The 12208-nt window shown below is 41.4% G+C and overlaps 1 non-coding gene across 1 annotated transcript; it reads left to right on the top strand.

The window, feature by feature from the left end:
• The first annotated feature begins 10865 nt into the window (after positions 1-10865).
• Positions 10866-10947, top strand: Trnas-aga (transfer RNA serine (anticodon AGA)). Its single transcript has one exon. It is a non-coding gene; the product is annotated as a tRNA-Ser (tRNA).
• Positions 10948-12208: the final 1261 nt, after the last annotated feature.

Genomic DNA, 12208 nt, shown 5'->3' with positions numbered 1-12208 from the left:
TTCCATACTGAAACTTCCTGGCAGATTAAAACTGTGTGCCCGACCGAGACTCGAACTCGGGACCTTTGCCTTTCGCGGGCAAGTGCTCTATTATATTTCCATACTAATTATACAGGGTGTCCCAGCTATCTTGTCCACCAAAAATATCTCTGTAACAATAACAGCTATTGGAAAACGACTTTCACCGGTATCAATGTAGGGCTGGGGCCCATGAATGTACATATTTGGAAACATTCTAAACCTAAAGCATATGTGTTTTTTAACACAAACTTATGTTTTTTTAAATGGACCTCCTGTATTTTTTCTTCAGCAATCCATAGCATGACAAAGAACATACACAATGGCGTTGATTGCATCGCAATATTCCCATTACATCCCGAGATATTAAGACGCGAAGTTGACGCTTGAAACACCCGACATGCGCTGCTAGCGCACGTCCTGAGGCTCAGGCGTGAACCCCATGCTGCCCGTAATCGCGATGTGATTGACATGCGTAATCACACTTCCATACTTATCAAGAGGTCCGAAACGAATAATACGGTCTGCTGCCATCCTGCATTAACGTCGTACATTCCAGCAGGTATTTATCCCATAGGCTAGGGGTGATGCGGTTCTGTAACATATCTGTGTACCGCAACGTTAGTCACAAAGTTAACTTCGCTTATCGTTAATCCGTTACTAAAAAGGTAATGCCGTTCAACGTTAAAACTTTACTTTACTGTAGATCTAGCGCAAGTGACAGTTAATCATTCACTCGTAATAGTAAAATTCATGTTGATGGTTTTAGTGAAACGAGCAAGTGGACTAAAAGTGTTACCGTTGTTTAGGTAAAAATGTTTTGATTTGGGAAATTCAGGTAGGACATAGAAGATGAATGTAAACATGTTTAACCAATTAGTTTTATTATCACATAATTATCAATGTTATGTTTATCTAATGCATTAAATGACTAATTGTTGCAAACAAATGTTTCTTAACATCACTGGGTAAAATGGCCCTTTGTAGAAACTTCCACTGTGATACCAGCACTACATACTAAACATAGAGTTCACACCTCATGCACAAAGTGATGCCCATTGGCTTGCATACATAGGGTCACTCTGCGGATGAAGGATGCCCTACTTCGTGCTACTGTTTCCTCTTTGATGGCTGTACAAGCATCAATAATGCGTTGCTTCATGTCCTCTGGTGTTGTTGGTTCATGTTGGTAAACAACATCCTTCACTGCTCCCCTAAGAAAATAATCCAGCGGTGTAAGGTCCGGAGATCGGGCAGGCGACCTAACTGGGCCACCTCGTCCAATCCACCTACAAGGGAACTTACGGTTCAGAAGTCGTCGTGTTCGTAAGGCGTTATATGCAGGGCATCCGTCATGCTGATACCACATGACCATTCTCCGGTTCAGAGGTACGGTGTCCAAGAGAACAGGAAGATTGTGTCGTATAAATCTGGAGTATTGTCTGCCATTTTGGATGCCATTTATAAAGAAAGGTTCGATAATGGTATCTCCAATAATCCTACACCAAACATTAACTTTCCACGGACGTTGATGCTCTACCTGACGGAGCCATTTTGGATTGTATGCGGACCAATAATGCATATTCCTCATATTGACAATTCCTTTGTAGGAGAACGATGCCTCGTCGGCAAAGAGAACAGCTGCAAAAAAATTTGGATTAGTCAGAAGTTTTTGCTGAGCCCACCGACAAAATGTTACCCTATTGCGCAAGTCATTTCCATGAAGATCCTGGTGTAAATGAACATGGTAAGGATGAAATTTATGACGTTTAAGAATACGCTGTGCACTTGATTTCGACACACCAACTTCACGTTCAATTTGACGTGTGCTGATTTGAGGATTCACAGCTATGGTAGCGAGCACAGCAACTTCAGCACGTTCACCTGTGCGTGTTCTAGGACGATGTCGAGGTCTTGGATTTAAGATTCCCGTTTCACGTAGACGAGATGTGAGACGACCAAACATCCGGCGCGAAGGCGATGGCTTGTCAGGGAATCGTCTTCTGTACAGTCGTTCTGCCTGAACAGCATTTCGTCCACCTACAACAGGGTACAGTACAGGTATGTAGAGTAGGGTAGAAAACAGACATATTAACTTAATAATCATAATGTTCGCTAACAGTACTATCAACAAACAAGGAATCTCATAACGTATTTTCCGTCAACGTACATTCTCCATAGATCAGCAGCATTTCTACCATATCTTCATGTGTGTACATTATACTGTACAGTATAAGTTCCACAACACAACGTTTATTCACAATGTGTACTACCTCCGTGCCGTCACTAGATTACTCTGATGCACGACTACACTGGCAAGCGGTGTACTGCACGCCAAAGCAACAACAAATGGGATGCTTGCAGGGTGGTGGAGTACAGGAGTTTGCATGGGTCGCAAATTATAAACAAGGCGAAGTGGTAACTGTGGCAGTAGTGGGAACTACGTTGGACACTTGAGTAGGTAGAGCCAGGCCCTGCGCGACAGGCACAATCGGTCATATAACGCATTAGATAAACCTTATTTTGGGTGTGCAGGATAAATAAGACAACCTGAGGGGTGTACACCGATCGGTACTGGTGTACGTAGATGCGTAAAACGTGCAAGAGGGAAACCATTATGTGCTTATGAGAGTTGATGGCAGCGGACCGTATTATTCGTTCAGACCTCTTGATAAGTATGGAGGTGTGATTACACATGTCAATCACATCGCGATTACGGGCAGCATGGGGTTCACGCCTGAGCCTCAGGACGTGCGCTAGCAGCGCATGTCGGGTGTTTCAAGCGTCAACTTCGCGTCTTCATATCTCGGGATGTAATGGGAATATTGCGATGCAATCAACGCCATTGTGTATGTGCTTTGTCATGCTAAGGATTGCTGAAGAAAACATAAGTTTGTGTTAAAAAACACATATGCTTTCGTTTTAGAATGTTTCCAAATATGTACATTCATGGGCCCCAGCCCTACATTGATACCGGTGAAAGTCGTTTTCCAATAGCTGTTATTGTTCCAGAGATATTTTGGGTGGACAAGATCGCTGGGACACCCTGTATAGTCTGCTGTGTTTGTTGCTTTCATTAGGAATCGATTTCGAAGCAGATAAAGTGAACAGCAAACACCGTTGACTCGAAATCCTGTGCTTAAGTAGCTGATGTGCTACATTACAAAATAATCTCCAGGTGAAGCCCCAAATATGGGGCTTGGAAGCAATACTATCATTGCCGCTGGTTCCTGTTCAGGTATTAGGTAGGTAAATCACTATATGTAATATAAAGACGGAAATAACCCCAGAGATTAAAATAACTATAATCAGAGGAATGATCTTGGGTAGGGGACTAGACAGAGGCGGCGAGACAACGGAATGTGCGAACGTAGTAAGTGTCTTTTACGAGGCGCTGCAGTCATGGACTGTGCAGCTGGTCCCGGCGCAGGTTCGAGTCCACCCTCGGGCATGGGTGTATGTGTTTATCCTTAGGATAATGTAAGTTAAGTAGTGTGTAAGCTTAGGGACTGATGACCTTAGCAGTTAAGTCCCATAAGATTTCACACGCATTTTAAACTCTTTTACGGACTACCTCTTGGAGTAGACATAACCAGTGTCCAGTGCGAACAGTAACCCTGCGCAGACGCGAAAGGCATAGGCACAAATGCAGTGAGGTCGTATAGATTTGTGTCAAAACAGCTGAACGATCTGCAACTCTTAGACAGTAGAAAATGCCCAGTGGAAACAGCATTAATATTCGACCTCCGGCGGCTGTGTTTAACAGCATGTGGACTACGATACCACCGCGAGCTCATGATCATCTGGGGCTTATCCCGTTATGGCAAAGTTCGTGCCTCCAGTAGATCTGTATTACGTCGTGGACCAGATAAATTAAGCTGACGGAAATGCAAAGTGTTACACGATGAAGTACCAGTCCGACATTTATCAAAGTTTGTGGAGACATTCATCACATAACGCGTACTAAATAGTTAAACTTCCATTGCTATAAGAACTGATGTACGTTATCAACATCAGAATGACAGTCAAGAAAACATTTTTGCATTCTTAGTGGCACGGATGTCATCTTGAAGAATTTCATGCCATGCCTGAAACACTTCTTGAAGATTTGTGGCTGGTATATGGTATCATGTTTCTGGCGTGGACTGTAGGTTGTCGTCTGAGAGGGTTGTGTGCGGCAAAAACTTGAAAATATATCGGTATGGGTTTCAGTCTTGATGTGTTAGTTAACAATAATTGTTGTTTCATTTATACTCTTGAAATACTTTCCGCTGTTATAGATAACGAACATTATTGTAGATTTATTATACCTCAATTGATTGTAATCTAAAACCATACTGAACTACAAATTTTTACAAAACTTTTATACATTTATTATTATACAGATTGATTCAGCTATCCCTCTCTATGGGTTTTATGCACCCGTAATGCCTTCAAAGATCACGCATGATATTTTCGTATTCTCTCACTTGCTATGCACAAACTACATTATGTGATCACAAGTATCCGGACACCCCCAAAAACATATTTTTTTCATATTAGGTGCATTGTGCTGCCACCTCCTGCCAGGTACTCCATACCAGCGACTTCAGTAGTCATTAGACATCGTGAGAGAGCAGAATGGGGCGCTCCGCGGAACTCACGGACTGCGGACGTGGTCAGGTTATTGGGTGTAACTTGTGTCATACGTCTGTACGCGAGATTTCCACACTGCTACACATTCCTAGGTCCACTGTTTCCGATGTGATAGTGAAGTGGAATTGTGAAGGGTCACGTACAGCACAAAAGCGTACAGGCCGACCTCGTCTGATGACTGATAGAGATCGCCAACAATTGAAGACGGTCGTAATGTGTAATAGGCAGACATGTATCCAGACCATCACACAGGAATTCCATACTCCATCAGGATCCACTGCAAGTACTATGACAGGTAGGCGGGATGTGAGAACTCTTGGATTTCATGGTCGAGCGGTTACTCATAAGCCACACATCACGCCGGTAAATGCCAAACGCCGCCTCGCTTGGTGTAAGGAGCGTAATCATTGGACGACAGAACAGTGGTAAATGTTGTGTGGAGTGACGAATCACGGTACACATGTGGCGATCCGATGGCAGGCTGTGGGTATGCCGAATGCCGAGTAAACGTCATCTGCTGTCGTGTGTAGTGCCAACAGTAAAATTCTGTGGTGGTGGTGTTATGGTGTGGTTGTGGCTTTCATGGAGGGGGCTTGCATCCCTTGTTGTTTTACGTGCCACTATTACAGAACAGGCCTAGATTGATGTTTTAAGCACCCTATTGCTTCCTGCTGTTGAAGAGTAATTCGGGGATGGCAACTGCATCTTTCAACACGATCGAGCACCTGTTCATAAAGCACGGCATGTGGCGGAGTGGTTACACGACAGTAACATCCCTGTAAAGGACTGTGCTGCACAGAGTCCTGACCTGAATCCTATAGAACACGTTTGGGATGTTTTGGAACGCCGTCTTCGTGACAGGCCTTACCGATCGACATCGATACCTTTCCTCAGTGCAGCACTCCGTGAAGAATGGGCTGTCATTCCCCAAGAAACCTTCCAGCAAATGACTGAACGTATACCTGCGAGAGTGAAAGCTGTCATCATGGTGGACCAACACTATATTGAATTCCAGCATTACCGAAAGAGGGTGCCACGAAATTTTAAGTCATTTTCCGCCGGGTGTCCGGATACTTTTGATCACCCAGTGCATTAGTCCTAGAGAAAAAATGAACACGATCACTGTACGTTGTTCAACTAATGTGGAAACTTCAAGCGGACTCGCCGTCGTTAAATGAAATATTGAGGTTACAAACAAAATAACTTATCTGTCAACTGTTCTCAGCTCTTCCCCATCATGCCAACCTAAAGTCATGAAAGAACAAAACTTCTCCTACAAGCTGTTTCATTTTGACATAAACTTGTTTTTTTAACTACTGAAAGTCTGTCGTACATGAAGTGTGTGGTTTAAGAATACAGACTTAGAGAAGTTGTAGGGGCTGTCTTAAGGAACAAATTGAGGATAGGAAACCATGTCCGGATACGTCACCAAATAACGATACAGAGCGTCATATACAGCAGCTATTATCGCCTGCAGCTAGGCCACCCTTCCAGCAGCAGACGCGTCCACATTGACGCAGCCTTGCAGTAACAGGCGTGGAAGCGTTCGTGACACTATGACAGTCACAATGTTGTCAGACCACTGCGATAAGTGCCGCTTGCCGGCCCTCAGCGTATAAACTCACGTTTGCTGTCGAAAGGGCGGCCTAGCGGCAGACTTTAATTGATACAGAATCTTTACGCTCTCCTCCAAAATGTAACTGATATCCTCAACCACTCATTACAATGAGGAATCTTTCCTGAACAGTTACAAGCGTCCTAGATCACTCTTAATTTCAAAGCACGTGAGAAACAAAGGAATGAACAATCGCTCCTTTACAATAACCACGTGTTCTTCTAAAGTATTGGGAAAAATAACATTCCATAAATTGCTACAGTTTCTCAACAATAATGAAATACGAAGCAATGCACAACAAAATTTCCGAAGCCATAAACTGAGACAGGCATTTGTCAGTCCATAACTACTGTTTTAAAAACAACTGACGTAAAAAAGAATAAAAATAAAATATTTCTTAGATTTAACCAAAGCAATTGTCATGGTAAATCATAAAACTCTCCTAAATAAGTTGGAATACAATGGATTTAGGAGCCTGTCAAATGAATGGTTTCACTTATTTCTTAGCAACCGCAAGCTAAAAGTAAGCATAAGACTTATAGAAGTAAAACCAGAAAAATAGTCAGAATGTTTGTCAAAAGAACGCCCTGCTCAATTAACTGTCAGGTACACGAATGGGTCAGTATTGGACCTCTTCTTTCCCTGATTTATATCAATGCGCTAGATATGCATGTTTATTCAGATAAAACAACTCTTTTTGCTGATGATACAACACAAAATAATGGAAATATCGAACATATTGTAAACTCTTACAAGTTAAATATGTAAACGGCCAGCAGTAAGTCAGCTCAAAATTAATAACAGAAAAACCGTATCTATAAGTTTCCATAGCTATCAAAAATATCATGCATTACCCCAGTGTCACAATCAATTAACAACTCATTAATAAAAAGACAGCAACATTTCTTGGCCTTCGAACACAAAGTTACAAAGTAGGACAGACATATAAAATTCATCGGTTGCAAGCTGTGTTCAGGCCGTCATCTTTCAAGGGCCCTAAAAGGATGCATCAATCAATAATCACTAGCATTTTGATGCCCAGCTGAAATACGCCCGCATATTCTGGGAAAATTCCCCAGCAGCTCTGGGGTGCTTGAGAATCCAAAACCGATGGTTGAAAACACTGGAAATACTGCCACAACCAAGAACATATATTTAAAAATATGATTGACAATGATAGCACTATAAGAAAAAAAATTTATATACACAACCGCAAACCAGGATTAATGTTTCTATTGTCGTTGTTTTTGTTTTTGTTGTTGTTGTGGCCTTCAGTCCTGAGACTTGTTTGATGCAGCTCTCCATGCTACTCTACCCTGTGCGAGCATCTTCATCTCAGAGTAACTATTGCAACCTACATCCTTCTTAATCCGCTTACTGTTTTCATCTCTGTCTCCCTTTACAATTTTTACTCCCCACACTTCCCTCCAATACTAAATTGGTGAGTCTTTGATGTCCGCAGCTCGTGGTCGTGCGGTAGCGTTCTCGCTTCCCGCGCCCAGGTTCCCGGGTTCGATTCCCGGCGGGGTCAGGGATTTTCTCTGTCTCGTGATGACTGGGTGTTGTGTGATGTCCTTAGGTTAGTTAGGTTTAAGTAGTTCTAAGTTCTAGGGGACTGATGACCATAGATGTTAAGTCCCATAGTGCTCAGAGCCATTTTTGAGTCTTTGATGTCTCAGAATGAGTCCTATTAACCGATCCCTCCTTTTGGTCAATTTGTGCCACGAATTTCTTGTCTCTCCAATTCTATTCATCAGTTACGTGATTGACCCACCTCATTTTCAGTACTCTTCTGTAGCACCAGATTTCGAAAGCTACTATTCTCTTTTTATCTAAACTGTTTATCGTCCACGTTTCTCTTCCATACAAGGATACATTCTAGAGAAATACCTTCAGAAAAGACGACTTCCTAACACCTAACTTTACATTTGACGTTAACAAATTTCTCTTCTTCAGAAATGCTTTTCTTGACATTGCCAGTCTACATTTTATATCGTTTTTACCTCAGCTATCGTAAGTTACTTAACTGCTCAAACAACAAAACTCATCGACTACTTTAAGTGTCTCGTTTCATAATCTGGTTCCCTTAGCATCACATGAATTAGTTCGACTACATTCCGTTATCCTTGTTCTGGTTTTGTCTACGTTCATCTTATATCTTATTTTCAAGACACTGTCCATTTCGTTCAGCTGCTCTTCCTAGACCTTTGCTGTCTCTGACGGAATTACAGTGTCATCGGCAAACCTCCCTATTCAAAATTTTTCTTCGGATTCCTTTAATGCTTGTTCATTGTACAGATTGAATAATATCGGAGATAGGCTACAACCCTGCCTCAATCCCTTTTCAATTACTGTTTCCTTTCATGCCCCTTGGCTCATAACTGCTGTCTGGTTTCTGCACAAGTGTAAACAGCTATTCGCTCCCTGTATTTTCCTTAGCCTATCTTCTAAGATAAGTCGTATAGTCAGTATTGCCTCGCGTGTTCCTACGTTTCTCCGGGATCCAAACGGATTTTCTCCGTGGTCGGTTTCTGCCACTTTTTCCTTTCTTCCATAACGTATTCTTGTTAGTAGCACAGGTAATTTGTGTCAGAAGGTTACACACTATACAGAGTTCAAATGGCTCTGAGCACTATGGGACTTAACTTCTGAAGTCATCAGTCCCCTAGAACTTAGAACTACTTAAGCGTAACTAACCTAAGGACATCACACACCTCCATGCCCGAGGCAGGATTCGAACCTGCGACCGTAGCTGTCGCGCGGTTCCAGACTATAGCGCCTAGAGCCGCTCGCCCACCTATACAGAGTGTCCCAGAAGAAATGGTCACCTGGAGGAGTGGTTAGTATTCAGGGATATTATAGGATCATTTGAAGGTAAAAATTTCGTGTGGACATATGCCCTTCAGAATTGTTTTCGAGATGGAACACATTTGATGTACGTTGTTATTTATTTTCTGTATTATTCAACACATTGTCAGGTTTACACATGTGCCACAGTTAGTAAACGTTGCACGTACGTTTTACAAAGTATCCATTTGAAAACTCGAGTATCAATTTTTAACCCATTCACCTCTAAGCATTATCGCACACGTCACTTTACAGCTGTTTTACAGTTCGCAATAAATGTTCGAATATTCCACTTCAGGGAGAAAATGCGGTGCTTCTCAGAGTGTTTCTCCATGTTCCTTGATAAGAGCGGTAGCGCCTACGATGCGACCATGCAGTTCATCTCTCGTGTTCACCTTTCACTTGTGCACCTCAGGCTTCATCCAACACCATAAACAAAAATCTAATGGTATAGTGTTACGTTGTTCTGCCGATAAGAACTGTCACGCGACAAGGTAAAAATCATAAAAACGTCGAAGATTAAGTGAACTGGCCCTTAGGTTTCCTTCAGCTTGAACTCATCAGAATTAACATTATTAGTAAAAAACTAGGCGTCGAATCCGGTACTTCGGAGTCCATAGCCACAGAGACAAAAAACATAAGTACTACAGAGACTGTAGGCATCTGAAGTATCGTGCTAATTTAAGTAAAACGGCACGAGCGTCGACTCAGGGAAACTCTCAGTTGGAGCACACGTGCATTGGAGCAATGATCAGTAACTTCATAAACACATAATATACACTACCAGTAAAACCTCGATTCTTTAAAGAATCGAACAACCGTGTATAAAAACAGCTTCAAACGTCTGACTACAAGTGAGTTAATGTGTTAAATGAAGAATGAAAGCGAGCAAAAATTCAGGAAAGATTTGAGATTGTGCTTAAAGTTTGTTGGTACTAACTAAGTGCTCTCATTATGAAACACTGGAAGAATATAATTTGGACAATTAGCGCTACATTTTATGCAAAAGGTAGATATATCGGGATACTGCCAGCAAACGGTGTTGCAAATAGTTTGTGGTCGAGAAGTAATAAATTGAAACCTCAGGCCTGTTGCAGGAATTTAACTGCATGAACAGTGAAAGTGTTGAAAGCTATAAACTTTTTCCCTTTCATCATACTGTGGGACTGTCAGCAAGAACAAGTTTCTTGAAGATTTGGAATTACGTGTAAGAGTTTGTTGGAAGCCGGTAGGTGCCCTCCTCAGAAAGTCCGGGTATTGGCGCGCCGCCAGTTACGCTCCTTCGAGACAAAAGCACAGTTTTTATTTGCAGTATTTGTCTCATTGTGCTAAACTTTCAATTTAAGACAACCTCTTAATGAGTAGAATATGAAAGCATTTTAATTTTTTTTTAATTCGGTTAATAATTACGCGAAATATCGAAAATCAAATTTTACTTCCCCTGAAAGGCATTGGATAGGCTACCTGGTAGTGGTATTATGTTCCGGGACAATGGTTTAGTAATATAGATAGTGTCTCAAATTGCCGAAGGTATTATTGATGTGTCTTTTTCCCAGTAACATACAGACTTCTAAAAATGGGCAGCTACTTGTTACCCTTGGAGCGCAGCTTCCCTTTAAATGATCTACGGAAATAGAGCGCACTTTAATTGCCTCTCCGTTACGTAACGGCACTGCGACAAATACAGCTCGTCTGGGCGCTTGTAGCTCCTGCGTCTGTTTATACTTATTCGAAGAGAGATTCGACAGAAGCAGTCGTGGCCGAGTGGTTAAGGCGTCTGACTAGAAATCAGATTCCCTCTGGGAGCGTAGGTTCGAGTCCTACCGACTGCGAAAATTTTTAATCTGAGGCACGGCATCATTTGTGCTGAAAATTTGAAGCAAGTATGATCGCCGTCAATGATGCTGTTCTACAGCAATTAATAGAGCAAAAAGGCAGAAGTATAATACAGATAGGAGAAGCAACCGCAAAGAGTATGACAAGTGCACTGCAAGTTCTAATACAAATTTAAAATTAATTGTACCCATAGAGGTTATTCTTGTCGAACACGCCAATCTACATTCTGAAGTCATAGCTTCATCATTAGAACTATTGTCATGTAAGGACCTACATTTCGACGTCAATACGTCAGAATCAGGTATCTTAGGGAATTGCAGCGCATTCTAAAATTTTAATTTGTTATTTTGACGAAATACAAGCCCAATTACAGAAATATTTATTGAATTACAATTAGGACTCCAACATACTAGTATTTATGGTATGTTGATATCGTCATGAAGGTCTTTAGTTACCACGGCAACAGTGATGATGAAGCTGTGACATCTCAATGTACATTGGCATAGTAAAATCGCTATGAAGACGGTAGTTCGATTTGATTATTAAAATTTATCCAAATTTAAGTGAGGAAATTTTTTCTGCACTATTTGAATGAAAGATAGCCTTACATGGAAGTGAAATATAGGCGATAAACAATAGTTTTACATAGAAAACAGAAGCTATCAGGGTGTGTCGTTACGATGAATGCTGAAGACTGGGTGTGTGGATCAGATAACTAATGAACAGATACTGAATTGAATTAAGTGGGAAAGAAAGTTATGGCACAACGTGGCTGGAAGAAGGGATAGGTTGATAGAACACATTCGGATGCACCAATGAATCCGCTATTTGTAGAGTTATAAAACTACCTTAGGCTACAGTACAGTGTCATAACTGTGGACTAGCGTAGTTTTTTAGTAGCTTTGGTCAGTTAAGGTCTCACCTACATTACCTGTACGTTAGATGTGTTGCATACCTGTCGGGCGTTGCCTCATAACTATCGCAAAACAAAACTACATAAAACATAGCTTCGCTTTTCGTCAAACTTATATAAAAACATGTTTCCGTTATTCATCAACTACTTCCGCATTTATCAATAATAAGTGGAAATTCTTGACTTTGATCTGGATGAAGAAAGTTCTGTTGAGGACAAAAAACAATAATTACATAATTTTATGTTTGTGCACGAATACTGTTCTTGCAGCGAAAGTAATTACATAAATATGCAGAATTACTGGATATAGGTTCCCCCTTTTGTGCAAACCAAGGTAAGAAGAA

The sequence above is a fragment of the Schistocerca nitens genome, chromosome 8, assembly GCF_023898315.1.
Source record: "Schistocerca nitens isolate TAMUIC-IGC-003100 chromosome 8, iqSchNite1.1, whole genome shotgun sequence".
NCBI classification, from domain to species: Eukaryota; Metazoa; Arthropoda; class Insecta; order Orthoptera; family Acrididae; genus Schistocerca; species Schistocerca nitens.
Note: the sequence above shows the minus strand (reverse complement) of the source record. Positions and strands in the feature narration are given on the sequence as shown.